Genomic DNA, 19609 nt, shown 5'->3' with positions numbered 1-19609 from the left:
TGCAAACCCATCATTTTCATAACATGCATTAATAGGCCACTTCACATTTGCCTAGCACATTTCTAAATCTTCTCACATAAGTCCTATTTAATAAAATTCACTTACAATTAACAAAATTCAAACATGAAAATTTCACACATGCATATATACATATAATAGACATAAAATATTATATTCAATTATTTCTGCAACTCGGTTTAGCGGTCCCGAAACCACTTCCCGACTAGGGTCAAATTAGGGGTGTCACAACTCTTCCCCCCTTTAGGGATTTTCGTCCCCAAAAATTTCTACCGATGCATAGTTTAGGATAACGTCCTCTTATTGAATTATATCCATATAAACATTAGCTCATCGATGGCAATTGTAATTCATTATTGATTTCGCATCGATCTGAAAAATCATTTTCTTATCTTAAAACAAATACATAAACATTTCTACAAGTATGCACATATATCTCATTTTCTTGATTTCATAAGTAATAATCACTTAATTTAATTCACAATTGCATCTCAAACACATATTAAGCACATATTAATATGTATAATTCACATCATCAACCCACATATTTGTAACCCATGTTTTCATTCATAAATAAGCTGTAACCTAACCGAAAGTACACATATACTCAAACATCCCAATAAATATCCTTTATATCTTTATCACGTCTCAATATTTAACTTAACTCATTTCCAAAAGAAAAGTCAACTTCCACGTACCTGAACATTTAGTTCATTTAGCACATTCAATCATAGTTAACGTTACCCGTATACAGTCGAATAGGCATAAAGCCTAATATAATACTCTGGAATGAGATTTATTCTAGCGCATAACTCGTATATCCAAAATTATCAACATTCATCAAAATTCTTTCAAACTTTCGAATGTCGAAACTTAATCAAAATAATTTCTTGAACAAGATTAACAAAATAGTGTCCATTCAGCAATAGCACATATAGCTCTTACAATGCCATATCCTAGATATGGTCCTACATATTCTCACATATCGAGCCGATGCCATGTCCCAGACATGGTCTTACACACTATCTCAAATCAATGCCTTCGTCCCAAACGAGGTCTTACATGAATTCCACTTCACACACTTAGTGCCCACTGACCGATCTCGCACTCATAGTGCTCGGTTAAAGGAATTCGCACACACACAGTGCCTCTAATTATTCACATACATAGTGCTCTTATTCATTCGTTAATACACATTGATGTGACTTAACCAAGTCTATAAACATCATGTATGTACACTTTTAAACATATCATCTCATTTAAATTTTAATTCGTATAGTAATGAATACTTAAACTTTGCTCAAATTACCGGCACGAAGCCTACTAGGCACGAAGGCCCGAATACACGTCACCAGCATGATTGCTCTTCGGGATTTAGCACGGATATATCACTAGCACGAATGCTCTTCGGAACTTAGCCCGGATACATCACTAGCATGAATGCTCTTCGGGACTTAGCCCGGATTTAGTAACTCGCACCAATGCCTTCGGATCTTAGTCCGGATATGGTCACTTAGCACAAAGCCTTCGGGACTTAGCCCGGACATCATTCGAATAACCATGCACATTTAACAATAAATCATGACACATTCGTATTTCATTTTCATTAGCAAAACTCAAACACAAGACACTTATCATTCTTGCAATTTCGGCTCAATAGCCACACACAAAGAGCATGATTTTGATTTGCTTAAAACATGATCTAATCAAATCATAATTTAAGCTCTATTACTCAAGAACTTACCCCTTTCCGCTGTCCGAAATCGACTTGGTAAGGTTGCACCCTTAATATAAATAATTGATAGAAAATATATATATAGTGGGTTCGCACACATAGTGCTTAATAATCAACCACGCACACTTAGTGCCATGTACTTTAAACTCGCACACTTAGTGCCATGCATTTCAAGCCCGCACACTTAGTGCCAATCTCACAACCGTGAACACTTATTGCCCGCACACTTAGTGCCAATCTCACAACCGTGAACACTTATTGCCCGCACACTTAGTGCCAATCTCACAACCGTGAACACTTATTGCCCGCACACTTAGTGCTGAAAACCAACCACTCTATACGCTTCACTGCCTTTTTACATTCGACAATTTCGTCTCTACATACATATACAAATATAGCAATACACATTAGTATATCATTTACATTACTTGAATACAAACACAACATGCTTATCGACCATTCAACTTCCATTTGCATAGCCACATACAAAAATCACATTTATAGTCATAACACTCCTTCAAAATTGCATCACTTATACCCTTATAATCCAATCCAAATCGAAATTCAAATACGAGTACATGATACGTACCTGATCAACTTAATAATTTAGGCATATCTAAATGAAGTTATATTACAAATTCTCATAGTCAGAAGCTTGCTACAGCTCGATCGGGATCAAGATTCATTACAATACAGCAAACACATTTTAATAGCCAAAAATCATCACACTATCATTTTATTACTTTATGGCATGTATAAATAGACTCACACGTGCTACGTTAGTCCTAGAATCGACTAAACCGTAGCTATGATACCAATCAAATGTAACACCCCGAACCCGAGGCCGTCGCCGGAGTCGAACACGAGGTGTTAACAGACTTCAAACCACTTAAAAAAAATTCCCAGACAAGCTGCCAGTCTGCGTACTAGTCGCTTTAAAAATCATATCTTGAGTTCTGAAACTCGAAATCCAGTTCCGTAAATTTTCCCTGAAACTAGACTCATATTTTCATCTACATATTTTTTTCTAGAATTTTTCGTCTGGCCAATTAGTACAATTTATTAGTCAAAGTCTCCCATGTTACAGGGATCGACTACACTGACCTTTGCGCATTACGACTGGGATATCTCCCTGCACAGAGCTTCAATACTGATGCCGTTTGTTTCTATAGAAACTAGACTCAGAAAGGAATCTATACATATATCGCATGACTCCTAATTATCTCTGGTTAATTTATAATGAATTTCCAAAGTCGGAACAGGGAATCCAGAAACCGTTCTGGCTCTGTGTCACGAGAACCTAAATATCTCTTAACATACTGTCCATATGATCGTTTCGTTACTTTCCTATGAAAATACATTCATCAAGATTCGTTTAAATAATTTATTCATTATTTAATTCCAATCCTACTATTTTTAGTGATTTTCCCAAATCTACATCACTGCTGCTGCCAGCATCTGCCTTTAAGGTAGACTTTACCTATTTCATAGTTTCCATGATTCAACTAGCCCTTTTAGCATAAATAGCACAAATTATGATAGTGATTAACCATTCCATACCAAATGATTATAACATTATGCTCAAACATATATAAGCCATTTTCGCATGGCTATATACATTAACCAAAATATTCTTCCGCCACTAGTCTATTTTATACATGCCATAAGATAATCCAAAACATAGCAGTACCAAACAGTGGATAGTGATAGTGTGGCTAGATGCTGACGATCCCCGAGCCTGTAGCTTCGCAATGAGATCTATAAAACAGAGGAAACAGAGTAAACGGAGTAAGCATTACAATGCTTAGTAAGTTTTAAGCAGTGTCAACAGATAACAATCAAGTTATAACGTAGTTGTTCGTATTTTTTATTTCACTCTTCCTTCGGGCATACCATCCCTTTACCGAATATGCACATCTCATCATATACAATAGGCAGATAAACTTTCACATAAAAGTGAGCTCATGTGACATAGATATATCGTATGATTTCACATCACCTCTCACACTGATCCGATGTCACATAATCATAGGAATAGCCTCATAGATTGCTCTCGTATGCATCACATAACTACCTTATGATTTAGTGCAAATCAAGCTCACATATAAACTTGGAGTACATACCTGTTTAACCTTTCGCATTGAATATATTTATAAGGAATTCTTATTACGAAGTCTTACCCGGACATAATCTCCACACGAAGTTATCGGGTCTTACCCGGACAAAATTCCCACACGTAGTCATCGGGTCTTTAGAGCTCGGATATAGTACGAGCACGAAGCTTACGGACATTAATCAGTGATAATATTCTCGCATAAAGCCTGCGGGGTTTTAACCCGGATATAGTACTGACACAAATGCCCTTCGGGACTTATCACATTTATGCACTTTCACATCCATCACGTTGGCCACTCGGCCCCGTCACATATATACACTTTCACATTCATCACATCGGCCATTAGGCCTTATCACATATATACACTTTCACATTCATCACATCGGCCATTAGGCCTTATTACATATATACACTTTCACATTCATCACATAGGCCATTAGGCCTTATCACATATATACACTTTCACATTCATCACATCGGCCATTAGGCCTTATCACATATATACACTTTCGCATTCATCACATCGGCCATTAGGCCTTATCACATATATACACTTTCACGTTCATCACATCGGCCATTAGGCCTTACTATCATTTCATATTTGAATACTCATAAACTTACAATATCACGATTTAGAATTCAAGTATGGGTTTAATCAATAGCTTATGAGCAACTAAAACAAGTTTATCAAGGTTCACAACATAATCTCAAATTCAGCACAAGCTGTTTTTCCTGAGCAATAGTCACTAAATTATTTATAACTGGAGCTACAAAACTCCAAATCACTTTCCGTTAATTTTTCCTGAATATATACTCGTATATCTTCCATCCATAAAATTTCAGAATTTTAGGTTTGGCCAATCAATACCAGATTTTTCTTAAAGTTTCCCCTGTTTCACTGTTTGACTAATCTGACCACTCTTCACTACGAATCAAATTTCTCATTTTACTGAATTCAAAATGTGTTGTATTTGATTTCATTTGAAACTAGACTCATTAAGGAGTCTAAGCATATAAATTTTATCTTATAACCATTTTTGTGCAATTTATAATGATTTTATGACATACGAAACGACATGGTAAAATTTTCATCTTGCTACTTTATGTTCTTAGCTATTCGGCTAATAACCTCATGCAATTACCATACTATCAATAATCTAATCACACATGCATATGCATACTTGGACATTCGGTAATCACCTTTGCTAATTTTAAACTCAACATCACATAAGCTCCCAAGTGCTGGCCGAATGCTTCATTTGTTACCCAACTAACCATTCAACAGCCTCAACCTCATTACCACCCTTTTATGCCTAATTATCTAAGTCAAGATAAGATCATCAACATGCCTAACTATAGCCGAATGTGCAACATTAATCTATCATTTCTATCTCATTTAACACTTAACATTTACCACATATCGATTCACCAAACTCTCCATCTATTCATGCTCTCATATTCGGTCACCCATACCCATACTAACCATATAACTAATGAATCCTAGGGTTAAACACAAGTGCAATATTGAAGCACCATGGCCGAATATCATCTCCATCACAAGTGCTAAGACCCCTCATTTCTACTCCTCACACACTCTCACATCCAAACCTTTTTATTAAACACTCAAGCTCAATCATCTTCATGCCTCATCACCACAACATCAAAACACCAACCAAGAAAGACAACACCCATGGCCGAATATCATCTCCATCACATAGCAAGATTTAGACCATGGGCTAGGTAGAACTCAAACTAACAACTAAAACATGCGTGCATCTCATGGAACATCATCAAACATACCTTAGTCTAGTTACATGCATGGCCAAATCTCTTCAACCTTTCTTCTTCCTTCCTCCTTCAAATTTTCGGCCAAGGTGTTAAAGGATGAACACCCTTTCTTTTTTTTTTCTTTTCTTTGTCTAGTTACGGCAAATGGAGGGGGGGATGGATGAGACAACTTTGTTTTCATCACCCCTCCCTTTTCATTACTTAATTACTAACCCTTTATTTATTCTTTCTAACATAACACACTAAGCCAACATGTTCCCAACATGTTTCCACCCATAGCATGGCCGGCCACTTGCTCAAATTTTGGGTAATTTGACATGCAAACCCATCATTTTCATAACATGCATTAATAGGCCACTTCACATTTGCCTAGCACATTTCTAAATTTTCTCACATAAGTCCTATTTAATAAAATTCACTTACAATTAACAAAATTCAAACATGAAATTTTCACACATGCATATATACATATAATAGACATAAAATATTATATTCAATTATTTCTGCAACTCGGTTTAGCGGTCCCGAAACCACTTCCCGACTAGGGTCAAATTAGGGGTGTCACAGGGATCCATAGATCGAGTTAATGCAACACTAGGTGTTAATTAGAAAGAGATTTCAATTAATCAATCTAGGGTTAGATGTTATTAGTCTAGAGAGAGATAATAATATAACTTAGGGATTTCTACGGATCAAGTCAAATGAATAAATCGTCTAATTCAGAGTCAAATAATAAGTGAAGTCTAGGTGGACTTTTCCTTGGGTATTGTCTTAATCAATCTAATTTTCCCAAAAGCTTTTCCCCAATTTCTCTCTGTGCACTCTTAGTTTAGTTAGTTTAGATAACAAAATCCCTTAATTTTTAGGCTAGATAATAAAAAGAAGGTAATTACTAGTACTCTTGGTTCCTTTGGGTCCGACAATCCGGTCTTGCTAAAACTATAATACTGTTCGATAGCTACACTTGCCTTCATCGTGATAATAGTTAGTTTCAAGAACGATTAATTATAAATATTTAAAACCTTCCACGAATATCACGTACCAAGTTTTTGGCGCCGTTGTCGGGGACCTAAGATATTAGGAACACTCAATTTTTATTACTTTAGCCATTATACTTTATTTACAATTTAAATTTTTTATTTTATTTTCTAATTTTTCTTTTCTTTGTTCCTGGCAGGTTTTTATAGTGTATGACTAGAAGAAACTTGTGGGGACCATTACTGTTTAATATTGAGATCGATCTCACAGTTCGCAAAAATTTAAGAGAAATAAGTCAAAGCTTACGACACACAGAGGAAGAGCAAGAGGACGATACTTCAACCACAACCGAGGAGATGGCTGAAAACCAAGAAAATCCGCTACCTTCTGCGATTGCTACTAATCAGAATCCTTCTCCACGCACTATGTATGATTATGCTAAACCTTCTTTAACATGAACTGAATCGAGCATAGTTAGACCTGCTGTAGTTGCAAATACTTTTGAACTGAAACCTAACACAATTCAAATGATACAGCAATTTGTTCAGTTTGATGGTTTGCAGTACGAAGATCCCAATGCTCACTTGGCAAACTTTTTGGAACTATGTGATACATTTAAAATTAATGGCGTTTCTGATGACGCCATTCGCCTTCGGTTATTTCCTTTTTCATTGAGAAACAAAGCTAAACAGTGGTTGAATTCGTTACCACGAGGGTTAATCAATACTTGGGAGGTTTTATTAAAATATTTTTTGCCAGCTAAAACGGCTAAATTACATAATGATATCTCTTCTTTTACGCAGATGGGTTTAGAAACATTCTACGATTCATGGGAGAGATACAAGGACCTCTTGAGAAGATGCCCTCACCATGGGTTACCACTCTGGCTACAGGTTTAAACATTTCATAATGGCCTGAATCCTTCGACTCGATAGATGATCGACGAAGCCGCTGGCGGAACCATCAATAATAAGATACCTGATGATGCTTATGAATTTATAGAAGAGATGTCACTGAATAATTATTAGTTGCAAGTCATGAGGACAAATCCAACAAAAGCAGCCGGCGTTTATAATGTCTATTCGGTCACCATGCTCTCTAATCAGGTAGAACTCTTGAATAAGAAAATTGACAATTTTCTTAGTTCTTCATATGTTCACCTAGTAATGCAGTGTGAAGCAAGTGGAGGTGGATCGAGCAGTCTAGATTACCCACCCTATGGCTACAACATGGAGAATGAGCAGTTAAATTACATGGGTAATAATCCTTGATCTCAAAATAATCCTTATAGTAATACTTACAATGAAGATTGGAGGAACCACCCAAATTTCTCATGGGGAGGCCATGGAAATCAGCGACCACCACCACCTCCAGGCTTCCAACAACCGCCCTACCAACAAGAGAAAAAATCGAACCTTGAGGAGATGCTAACAAAATTCATCTCGGTGTTAGAAACTTGTTTTCAGAATACCGAGATAGCACTTAAAAATCAACAAGTGTCGATCCAATGGCTTGAAACTCAGATAGGTCAGCTTGCTAAATTGATATCTGAATGATCACAAGGTAGCCTGCTGAGTAACACTGAATCTAACCCAAAGGAGCAAATAAATGCAATTACCATTCAAGATGAGGAAGGTTAGTTGTACCTGAACCCGAACAGAGGCAAGAAACTATAGTAAGTAAAGGTAAGGGTGAGGTGGACCACAATGACCAGAAACCGGTAAGTAAATAGTACAAACCTCTTGTGCCATACCCAAACGCGACAAGGAAAGACCGCAGATAAGAACAATTTGGTAAATTCCTTAAATTATTAAAGAAGTTACATATTAACTTACCGTTTATTGAAGCTCTATCGCAGATGCCAAACGCAGTCAAATTCTTAAAGGAGCTTTTAACAAATAAGCAGAAGTTGGATGAGGCGTCGCATGTGGAACTAAATGCGGTTTGCTTAGCCATACTACAGAATAAGCTGGCCAACAAGTTAAGAAATCCAGGGAGTTTTATGATTCCCTATTTAATTGGTAGCCTAGACATAAATAATGCCTTGGCTAATTTAGGGGCTAGTATTAATGTCATGCCTTACAAAATGTTTAAACAACTAGGTCTTGGGAAACCCAAACAAACTAGGATGAGTATTCAATTAGCCGATAAAACAATTAGATTTCCTAGGGGGATTATTGAAGATGTACTTGTTAAGATTAACAAATTTATATTCCTAGTTGATTTCGTTGTTCTAGACATAGAAGAGGATAGTAATGTTCCTTTAATTTTAGGGAGGCCCTTTTTAGCAACCGCTAGAACAATAATTGATGTTGGCACAGGTGAACTCAAACTTTATGTGGGAGACGAAACAATAACCCTTCAAGCTCGTAATTCGAGTAACACATAAAAAATTGAAGGTGGTTGTATAAATCATTCTACTCAAACTGACTATGTGGTGCAACCTACTTTGCTGGAAATAAGTTCGAAGAACCTACACGAGCCATTTTCAAGCAACAACAAAGGACCTATCTATGAAGAACGAAGGCTACAAATCGAAGAACTAGATGAATGGGGGATACAGAAACTGAGAACACCTGATAAACCGAAACCAAGCCAGGACGAGCTCAATACATCACCAAATCAACTTAAGGTTGGAGATAAAGTACTACTAGATGCAGCAGATCCTCGCATTACCACTTCTGAACCTAATGAAGAAATTCCTCTCACGGTACTTAGTATTTTCCCATATGGTACAGTCGAGGTAATTCGCCCCAAATTTGGAACTTTTAAGGTAAACAATACTCATCTTAAACCTTATATCGATAAAGTTGATAGCAGGGATGAGGAGTGTAAACTCCTTGAGCCACCATGATCACACACCAGAGAGGTAAGTCAAGCTTAGACTATAAACAAGCGCTTCTCGGGAGGTAACCCGAGCACTAACAGTAATGATTTATTTAAATTCTAGTTTTTCACTTTTAACCTACTAATTGAATCTTAAAACACAGGGTTTTCCCATCCACACGGCCAGGCACACGGGTGTGCCTTAGGCCGTGCACACACCACAAGAGGAGACACGGCCGTGTGGAAATAGGGCAAAAAATTTTCCCCACCACGGGATGCAATAAGCCGCCATGGTCGTGTGATAAGGCCGTGGGTAAAACTGCCAAACCAACACAGGCATGCGTCATAACTGTGTTGTGGAACCGTGGGTAGACCTGTCAAATTAGTACGGGCGTTCGACACGCCTGTGTCCAACCTCCGTGGTCGACACTGCCAACCTATCACGGGCGTGGCCTACCATACACGGGTGTGGGAGAAACGAAAGAAGCAAGACAAGGCCGTGTGACACGGCCGTGTGCGCCCACACGCCCAAGGAACACGGGCGTGGGGCAAATGTCAAACGCGCCTAAATTTAAAAATTGCGAAACACACGGGCAAAAATTAAGGCACACGGGCGTGTCCCACGACCGTGTACCCCAAAATCTATATAAACCCTTCATTATTCATCATCTCTTTCCCAAAAAATCTCTAACACTAGCCGCTGCAACTCCACACGCCCTACCTGCCACGCCCGTACGCCGCCTACAACACTGTTTCCAATGACCCAAGCTTCTCTCTTTTGCGTTTGTTTACTCTTTTCTCTCTATTTTCTTTAAATATTTTGCCTAATTCTTGTTTTCTCTGATCCATTTGACTATTTTAAATGAATATTCATAGTAGAATAATAGAAATACTCATGCTTATTATTAAAGAATTTTGCCATTTTTCATATTACATTCATCCATCTTTCTTGTTTCCATGGATTTTATGCTTACCCACATGCACTCATGCATTAGATATTCCCGTAGCATTATTCTCATAGTCCTATTTTAATAAGTTAATATATTTACTTTAGTTGTTTTAGTTTGGTTTACTTCATCTTGTACGTGAGCCTCATGAAATATTCTCTTTCTGTTTTGTTTTTCTATGCTATTCTTGGGACTTATTGGTTGAACTTCGACTTTTCAATGCAGATATACAATGTCATCCTCACATGGTAAGAAGACCGCTGTCCCCGCCTCGAAGAAGAGGAAAGGAGCAGCGTCATCCTCAGGTCCTACCGCTAAGATCCGTCACCCTTTCCTCGAGTTCCTCTTGAGACCCCAAGAGGAGCTTTTTCAGACTTTACGGGCCTGACCCCTAGGTGTGGGCCGCTGTATTGACTGGGCTGTACTTGAACATATTCAGTTGGCTGACATGGTCTGAGCCCTCCTAACAACTGACCTATGGGGGCTCTTCTTTGAGATCGTTGAGCCGACGTATCTCGAGTTCACATGGAACTCTGCTCGACGTTCCATCTTTAGACTGTCATGACCAGCTTTGACGATCTTGGAACGGTCCAGTTCTGCCTTGGTGGTCTAGTGCACCAGTTGAGCGTACCCGAGTTCGAGATTGCACTAGGGTTGTACACGGAGGAGTTCATGGACGACAATGAACACGACACCCTCTACCACCACATCCACTACTCTCCCTCAAAGTGCTGGAAAGACCTTGTCCTTGCCTTGAACACCTACGATCCTAGCTGCTCTAAGGCATTGGCTCTCCCTCCATCCTTGGCGTCGTCACCACCCATGACATGGTGAATGGGCACGTCCTCGACCTGGCCTACTTCATCACCCTCACCATCCACCATCAGACGGAGCGACATCGGAGGGGGGTCATCTCTATTGGGCCCTATGTGACTCGATTGGCACGACACTCCGAGCTCCTCAACACAGCAGCACAATCATCCTCCCTCATTTTCATCGGCCAGATGTCCCCACAGGGCATTTCGAGCATGCTAAACATGATAATGATCAAGAAACGACGTGGTGCCTACCCTCCTCAGTACCGCCCCGTCCAGTCCACCGAGGAGGAAGACCTAGAGGACATTACTGATGATGTCCCTCCACGTCATGAGGACCCGCCATCTTAGCCACCACCCATCCATCATCCAGTTCATGCGGCGGCTTCATACTCTGACATTTCTGAGTGCCTTACACGATTTAAGCAGTAATGTTTTTAGCACTTTGATCACATTGATGCGACTCTCATCAGATTTGTCAGTACTTCCACATTTCATCGCCACCACCACCTCGCGAACCATCCGGTGATGACGATGTTTAAAAGCTTTTTATTTATTATTTTTATTTTCACTTTTATCTTTATTTATCTTATTTAAGTACTTTTTATTTCATTTTCCTTTATTATTATTTTAATTTTAGTTTTTCTAATTTTTATTGAATAATTTATAGTTTCGGCTATTTCATTACGAGTAATTATGCTTCCTTATATTTCCTAAAAAGTTCCTAATTCTATCACAGTTATAAAGAGCTCCAAAGCTCATCATCGCGTAGGAACTAAAAACAACACTGGCAAAGGTTCTCCACGACTGTCATATCTTGCTTGACCACGACCATAACTACCACTAGATATAATATTCTTTTGACGCAAGACTTATGGACTACTAAACCTCTACCACCACCGGAGTATCCTCATCCACTTTCATCATTGCCTTGGTCGATTATTCTCCATAACTCTAATTCAAGGAGTTCATTCATCATTCAGGAAGTTTCACTTCTCTCCCTATCTTATGATTATTTATCTATATTTTTCAATATATCTATCTTTGTACATTGAGGGCTATGTACATCTTAAGTGTGGTGGGGTCTTTGATCGCGTTATTTCGTGATAGGTTTTAAATATTTATAATTTATCATTCTTGAAACAAACTATTATCACAATGTAGGCAAGTGTACCTATCGAACGGTAGTAAAGCCTTAGCAAGACCGGATTGTCGAACCCAAAGGAACTAAAAGTACTAGTAATGACTGTCTTTTTATTATCTAGCCTAGGAATAAAGAGGTTTTGTTTTAACTAACAAATTATCTAAACTAAGAACTAACAGAGAATAGAATTGGGGAATTGCTTTTGGGAAAATCGATTGAATTAAGACAATAGCTAAGGAAAAATCCACCTAGACTGCACTTATTATTCTAGCTCCGAATCGGACGATTTATTCATTTAACTTGTTCCGTAGAGATCCCTAAGTTATGTTATTATCCTTATTCAAGACCAATAACGTCTAATCCCTAGATTGAATAATTGAGACCTTTCTCTAATTAACACCATAGGGTTGCATTAACTCGATCTATGGATCCCCTTATTAGGTTTCACCCTAATCTGGCAAAATCTTAACACCCTATGTCAGGCGCGCAAACAACTCCGCTTAATTATGACAAATGTACTCTTAGACAGGGTCTATTCCTCCTCTGAATAAGAGCATATCTTGAATCAATATCCTGGAATATCAAAAGAACAAGTCAAATATTTATCATACAATTCAGAAAATAATAACAAGATTCGTCATAGGTTTCATTCCCCTTAGGTATTTAAGGGTTTTAGTTCATAACTAATTAAGAAAACATCTCAGAACAATAAATAATACAAAACATAAAGAAAACCCAAAACTCCTGAAGGGGAAACTGAGGAGAGATCTTCAGTCTTGATGATGAATCCAGCTTCTGAGACGGATCAATCGGCTTCCTTGGAGTAATTCGTTACTCCCTATTCTGTGTCTCTCTTTCTTCCTCATCTAGGATGTATTTATAGGCTTTAGGATGCCTAAGAGCCCTCAAAAGTGGCCTTTTCTGAATTTCGTGATGAAATTCTATGCATTAAGTGCTTAAGTTGAGATTAGGGACTAAATCGAATAATTTGAAAAAACTTGCATTCTAGAAGTTTTTAGTATGAAATTGATTTGGAATATTAATTAGGAAGGTTTAAATAATAATTTGACCAATTTCTAAGTTCATGGACAAAATAGGAGATGGATGGAATTTTTGAAAGTTTAATAAGGAAGGGCATTTTGGTCATTTGGATATTAAATGAAATAAAAAGGGAAAAATAAAACAAAATTCATCATCTTCTTCATTAGCACGAAATTTCAAGGGTTCTCCATAGCTAGGGTTTTTTTCAAGCTTTCAAGCTCCATAATCAAGAACAGTGAAATTCGGGAGTAGATCAGGGAAAAGAAAAAGTAAAGGACTAAATTGTAAAGTTTAGTCACATTTTGTATCGAGGTAAGTTTACAGTAAATAAATGCAATATTCTTTTATTTTACATTATTATTGTCAATTTCCAGCATTTATATACTTATTTTCTTTGAATATTTAAAGTCAAATTAAAGGCGAAGTGACAGAGAAAAAGCATTACGAAACCCCGTTTGAACCTTAGGAATGTTAGGATATTGGGGTTGACAGGACAGGACAGGACAGAAATGAGCCATGTAAGTCCATATCAGATATATGACTTTGGAGACAGGAATAAGCCATGTAAGCCCATATTAGATATATATATGGCATTGGAGACAGGAATAATTCATGTAAGTCCATGTCGAAGACATGGCATTGGCAGGATATTGATAGACAGGAACGACCCTAGTATCCTTAGTATTCCGAGTGGTTCAATGGGTCATTGTACACGTTAAATTACAGTGAATTATCAGCAAAAGGGAAGGTAGATTATATTTATGAATATTGAAAGGTCAGGTAAGAAAGAAGGTAAGTGAGTAAAGAAGAAGGTAGAAAATGAGAAGTAAAGAAAGTTTATGAGGCTAGGTGACATTATGTATAATTATTCATTATGTTGAATGTTGTAATTTATTTGCTTGTAAGCTTACTAAGCCTAGTGCTTACTCTCTTTATTTTCTTTTTCTTATAGTTTTTATCAAGCCACTCGGGGATCGAAGGAAACGTCGGAGACCCGATCACACTATCGAAGAAATCACATTGGTATAGTTAGACTTTTCGTTTTGTGTATGGCATGTATAGAAACTTGGTTTCTTTTGATATGATATGATCAATGAATGATGTGTAAATACTTGCTAGTGATTAGCTAATAGAGTGGCTGATGATATACATGTTTAATAGTATGTATGATTAAGTAGTAACTATCACATGAAAACTAAGAAAAATGTGAAAGTAACTTAGAAACAGATTCAAGTATCAGAAATAACGGGATTTTTAAAAATCGCAAGAAATTTTAGAGACATGGGTTGATGGTGAATAATATATGAAATTAAAGCTCGTTGTGTCTATTTTCATATGGACTAAGCAAAACAGGTAAAGGTTTTGTATTTTATAGGGTATCTGAGTTTTGGTGAAATAGGGCCAGAGCAATTTCTGGATCCCCTGTTCCAACTTTAGAAATTCACCATAAATTTTACAAAAATAATTAGGTGGTGTAATTTATATGGTTAGAATCCTTATTGAATATAGTTTTAACATAAACAAACGTTATAGTCATATGATTCTTTTACAGAGATAAAAGTGGCTCGTAGTAAGTAGAGGCCAGTGCAGTCGAATTCTAAAATAGGGGTAACTTTAACTAATAAACTGTACTAACTGGCTAAGTCAAAAGTTCTAGAAAAAAATTACTAGATAGATATATGAGTCTAGTTTCAGGAAAAATTTACGGATCTTAATTTCGAGTTTTGAAACTTGAGAAATGAATTTTTAAGCAACCATGACGCAGAGAAACAGTTTATTCCGAAAATTAAAATAAGTGGTTTAGAGTTGTTTAAAATGTAAGATAAGTTAGTAACACCTCAAGCTTGACTCCGGTGACGGTTTCGGGTGTGGGGGTGTTACAATTCCACGTTTTATTTATTAGAATTCAAATTTGAATTTTTTTCAAATTTACCTTATATTCAAAAACACATTTAATTTGTTATATCAAAAATTTTTATCAAATAAAGATTAATTTAACAATATCTCCCTTTTTTATATAACAAAACATTTGGTAAATTTGTTTTTTGATAATTGCTCCCCCTTAATCAAAGATATATTAAATTTGAGGCTAGAATAAAATTTGTCATTCAAGTTGGCATTCATACTTTCTTAAAAAAAAATTGGTTACAAAAAATTTGCATTTAGCTATCAACAAAGAGTAATCTCAATCAATTTACCTTTTCTTCTCCCCCTTTTTTGTTATACCAAAAGACAAATAAAGCTTAACGAGAAAAGAAGTTAGCTCATCAAAAGATAGATAAAGTGAAATGAGCATCTAAAAGTAAACATCGTAAGATAAAAATAAAACAATAAAGTGCAATAACCAGTTATAGGCATAAGCATAAAAATAAATGTCCAAATGTTATGAAAATGAAATGTATGGTTTAGACTAGTCTAATCAGCATGATGAGGGGAGAAATGAGGCTTTAAAGGGAAATGTGCTAAGACAGATGCCATTTGAGTCTCCAAAGTCGAGAGACGAGAGTTAATGTCTTCCCTAAGACCATGAATTTCGTTGCTCAAGGAATGGATATCATCAAGGATAACACTACTAACCTCGGAAGAGGATTGAGCAACATACGACAAAGAAGGCTATGGAGTAATAGACTCAGGTACCGGAATACTGTCAAAGGCAGCATCGACATTGTCATATTCATTATCCCTCAGTTGGTCATGTTTCATCCAAGTGTTGGTGGCAGAATCGAAATGATATCTCGCATGATGTAGAGCCCCATAACTAATAGGTTGATTAGAAGAAACGAGGGTGTCTCCATGGGTGCTAATGCCTGATTACCTAATAACATATGAAAAATACATACCATGAGGAGGAGGGAAGTTTGTATTCATCCCCTTCCAATATCTTTTATAATGTCATTAAACAAGATAAGTGCAAGGTCAGGGCAACTATCGGATTTAAAATAATTGAGCCACCAATAATCGATGTTTCAAAGCTGAGAATTAAATGAAGGACACGATCATGGAGATTGAGTTCGGAAGCTGATCTGAACTGAATAAAAAGGGAGGGATCAAAATGCCCTTTTTCATTAGAGGAACCTCCAGAAGGTAAGTGAAGATAATCAACAAACTATTCAAGAGCGTGGTGAATAGAAGTTCCCATTAAAATAGAGGTGATGATAGTAACAGTATCACCGAACTCATCATGTTCGAGTTTGGCATTTGAAAGGAAAGCTTGAACAAGATTTGAATAAATTGGCGAAGAAATATTTGAAAAAACCATCCACCCCCAATTTTGTAAAATAGGGAGATAAGCAAAGCTAATAGCTTCTAACATGGCTATATCAAATTTCCTAGCCTCCCATACATGTTTTGATGCAAAATACGAGTTAAAAATATATGGAGAGTGTGAGTATCAAAAACAAGTGGTAAACGATGACTCCGACCCACAAGATGGATTAGAAGAAGATGCATTGGTCCTAGAACGCTTCTTTGGGGAAATATGTAACACCCCTCACCCGTATTCAATGCTGGAATAGGGTTACGGAGCATTATCGGACTTACGACACAATTACACATACTTTTCACATATATTATATCATTTCATACATTCACCAATTAATCTCAATCAATTTGTCCATAATACGAGCCTACAAGGCCCTAAACATGCTTTGGGAGTGGTTCGAGACTAAACCGATAACTTAAAAAACATTTACAAAACTTAGAAAATTTTCCTCAAAACAGGGGACACACGCCCGTGTGGCCAGGCCATGTAGACATTCGAAATGGGCACATGGCCGTGTCGAAGCCCGTGTCCAACCCCGTGTAACTCTTTGACTTGGGTCACATAGCCAACACATACGCCCATGTGCCCTAAATATGGCCCCACATTCCAATGTGCCAGGCTATGTGCTAGGCCGTGCCAAACCTGTAGGGTATGCTGACTTATGCAACACGGCCAAGTCACACGCTCGTGTGTGAGGTTGTGTGGAGTGTACTAACTTCATTTCAAATTCAAGACCAGGGGACACATGGCCGTGTACTTGATCGTGTGTTACACACGACTTAGTCACACACCCGTGTTTCTGCCCGTGTGGACAAAAATAGGCAATTTACCAAGCCAATTTGCCACCCTAATATGCATATACCTACACAACCCAAATGGCACCAAACAAAGCATCAACAGAACATATAATTCTATTCCCATCCAAGCAGGATTTATACCATTTCCAACACTAATTCATACAAAACATAAATACCATATATAGCCACCTAAATTAATCCCAATTCTTCACTTCTCAAATCACTAAAATGACCATTAACGAATATGCATTATTTGGCCTAATTTCACAAGCATACCTATATTCACAAATCATCCCTTTAACACTCATAACACCTATTACCATCAATCATCACAACTAACTCAATATACACAAGACATAAGCATATATATGCACATGATTAAAACATACCAAATATACCAATATTAAGCCATCACTCATGGCTATATATATATACAAACCAAAATATAAATATTTACAATACCAATTCATTTGGCCAACATCATTACCAAAACAAAATCAACATGACTCAAAGTCCCTATACATGCCATATGTCATGACAATTTAGTCCATTTTACACAAAATCATCAAAAATCCAAAGACAAAAGATATTAACCCAAATTATATTTTCCATTTATGAACAACTAACTTCACAAAACTCATAGTTTCATCAATGGCATAACTCAAAATCATCAACAAAATCAAAAATTGAGGCATGGGCTTGATAGTATACAAAGCAACGATTACAAAAACGTAGAAATTATCAAAACCAGAACAAAAACGAACCTTCAATTGAGCTTTAGTATGGCCGAACCCTAGCTAACTCTTTTTCTTTTCTTTTATTTTGATTTTTGGTTGAAGATGGACACAAGTGACTTGATTTTCATGCCTTTGTTTAATTTTAATTAACATTAATAATTCTTTTACAATTTTAACCTTTAATAGTCCATTACAAATTCACTTAATGAATGGTTATTTATGTCCATTCAAACTTCCAATGGCCAAATAACCATATAAGGACCTAAAAATTATAAAACCAAATCAAATAGGCACTTTAACAATTAGAAGGTCACTTTAACATTTTACGCGATTAGGTCCTTCTTCAAATTAAGCACTCAAACATTTAAATTTTCATATGAAACTTTCACACAAACTAATTCATATATTTAAACACAGAAAATAATATTTAAATATTTTTCTAACTCGGATTTGTGATCCCAAAACCACTGTTCCGACTAGGGTCAAAACCCGACTGTTTCAATTCTCCCCCTTTAGGGATTTTCGTCCTAAAAAATCTTACCGTTAAACAGATTCGGATATTGTCGTCTCATAGCATCTTTAGGCTCCCACGTGGGCACTTCAATGCCATTTCGATGCGACATCAATTTTACTAATGAAATTTTCTTATTTCGCAATTCTTTAACCTCGAGAGCTAAGATACGAATTGGCTTTTCTTTGTAAGTCATATCAGACTGAATTTCAATCTCAGAAGGGGAAATCACATGCGATGGATTAGATCTGTATTGTCGAAGCATCTATATGTGAAACACATCATGAATCTTTTCTAACTCTGGTGGCAACAACAATCTATATGCTACCGGCCCAATACGCTCGGTAATCTCATACGGCCCAATGAACCTCAGACTCAATTTTCCTTTTCTACTGAAATGAAGTAATTTCTTCCATGGAGACACCTTCAAAAACACTTTTTCACTGATTTCAAGCTCAATATCTTTTCTTTTCAGATCCGCATAAGATTTTTGACGATCGGAAGCTGCTTTCAAACTATTTCGGATCACTTTTACTTTTTGTTCAGTTTCTTTCATCAAATCAGTTCCGTGACTCTTATTTTTACTGAGCTCAGTCCAATACAAAGGTGTACAAAATTTACTACCATATAAAGCTTCTTTCGGTGCTATTTTAATGCTCGACTAAAAACTATTATTATAAGGGAATTCAATCAAAGACAAATACTGATCCCCCGTACCTTGAACCTCAAGAATGCAACACCTTAACATATCCTCGAGTATCTGAATAATCCGCTCGAATTGACCATTCATTTGTGGGTGAAAAGCAGTACTGAAGTGGAATTTCGTAGCCAGAGCATCTTGTAATTTCTTCCAGAATCGTGATGTGAATCTCAGATCTCTATCTGACACTATAG

General features: G+C 36.9%; 1 non-coding gene across 1 annotated transcript; it reads right to left on the bottom strand.

Annotated features, from left to right (window-relative positions):
• Positions 1–7406: 7406 nt before the first annotated feature.
• Positions 7407–7512, bottom strand: LOC121205703 (small nucleolar RNA R71). Its single transcript, XR_005900779.1, has one exon. It is a non-coding gene; the product is annotated as a small nucleolar RNA R71 (small nucleolar RNA).
• Positions 7513–19609: the final 12097 nt, after the last annotated feature.

The sequence above is a fragment of the Gossypium hirsutum genome, chromosome A08 (genome assembly GCF_007990345.1).
Source record: "Gossypium hirsutum isolate 1008001.06 chromosome A08, Gossypium_hirsutum_v2.1, whole genome shotgun sequence".
NCBI lineage: Eukaryota > Viridiplantae > Streptophyta > Magnoliopsida > Malvales > Malvaceae > Gossypium > Gossypium hirsutum.
This window is presented reverse-complemented; position numbering and strand designations above follow the sequence as displayed.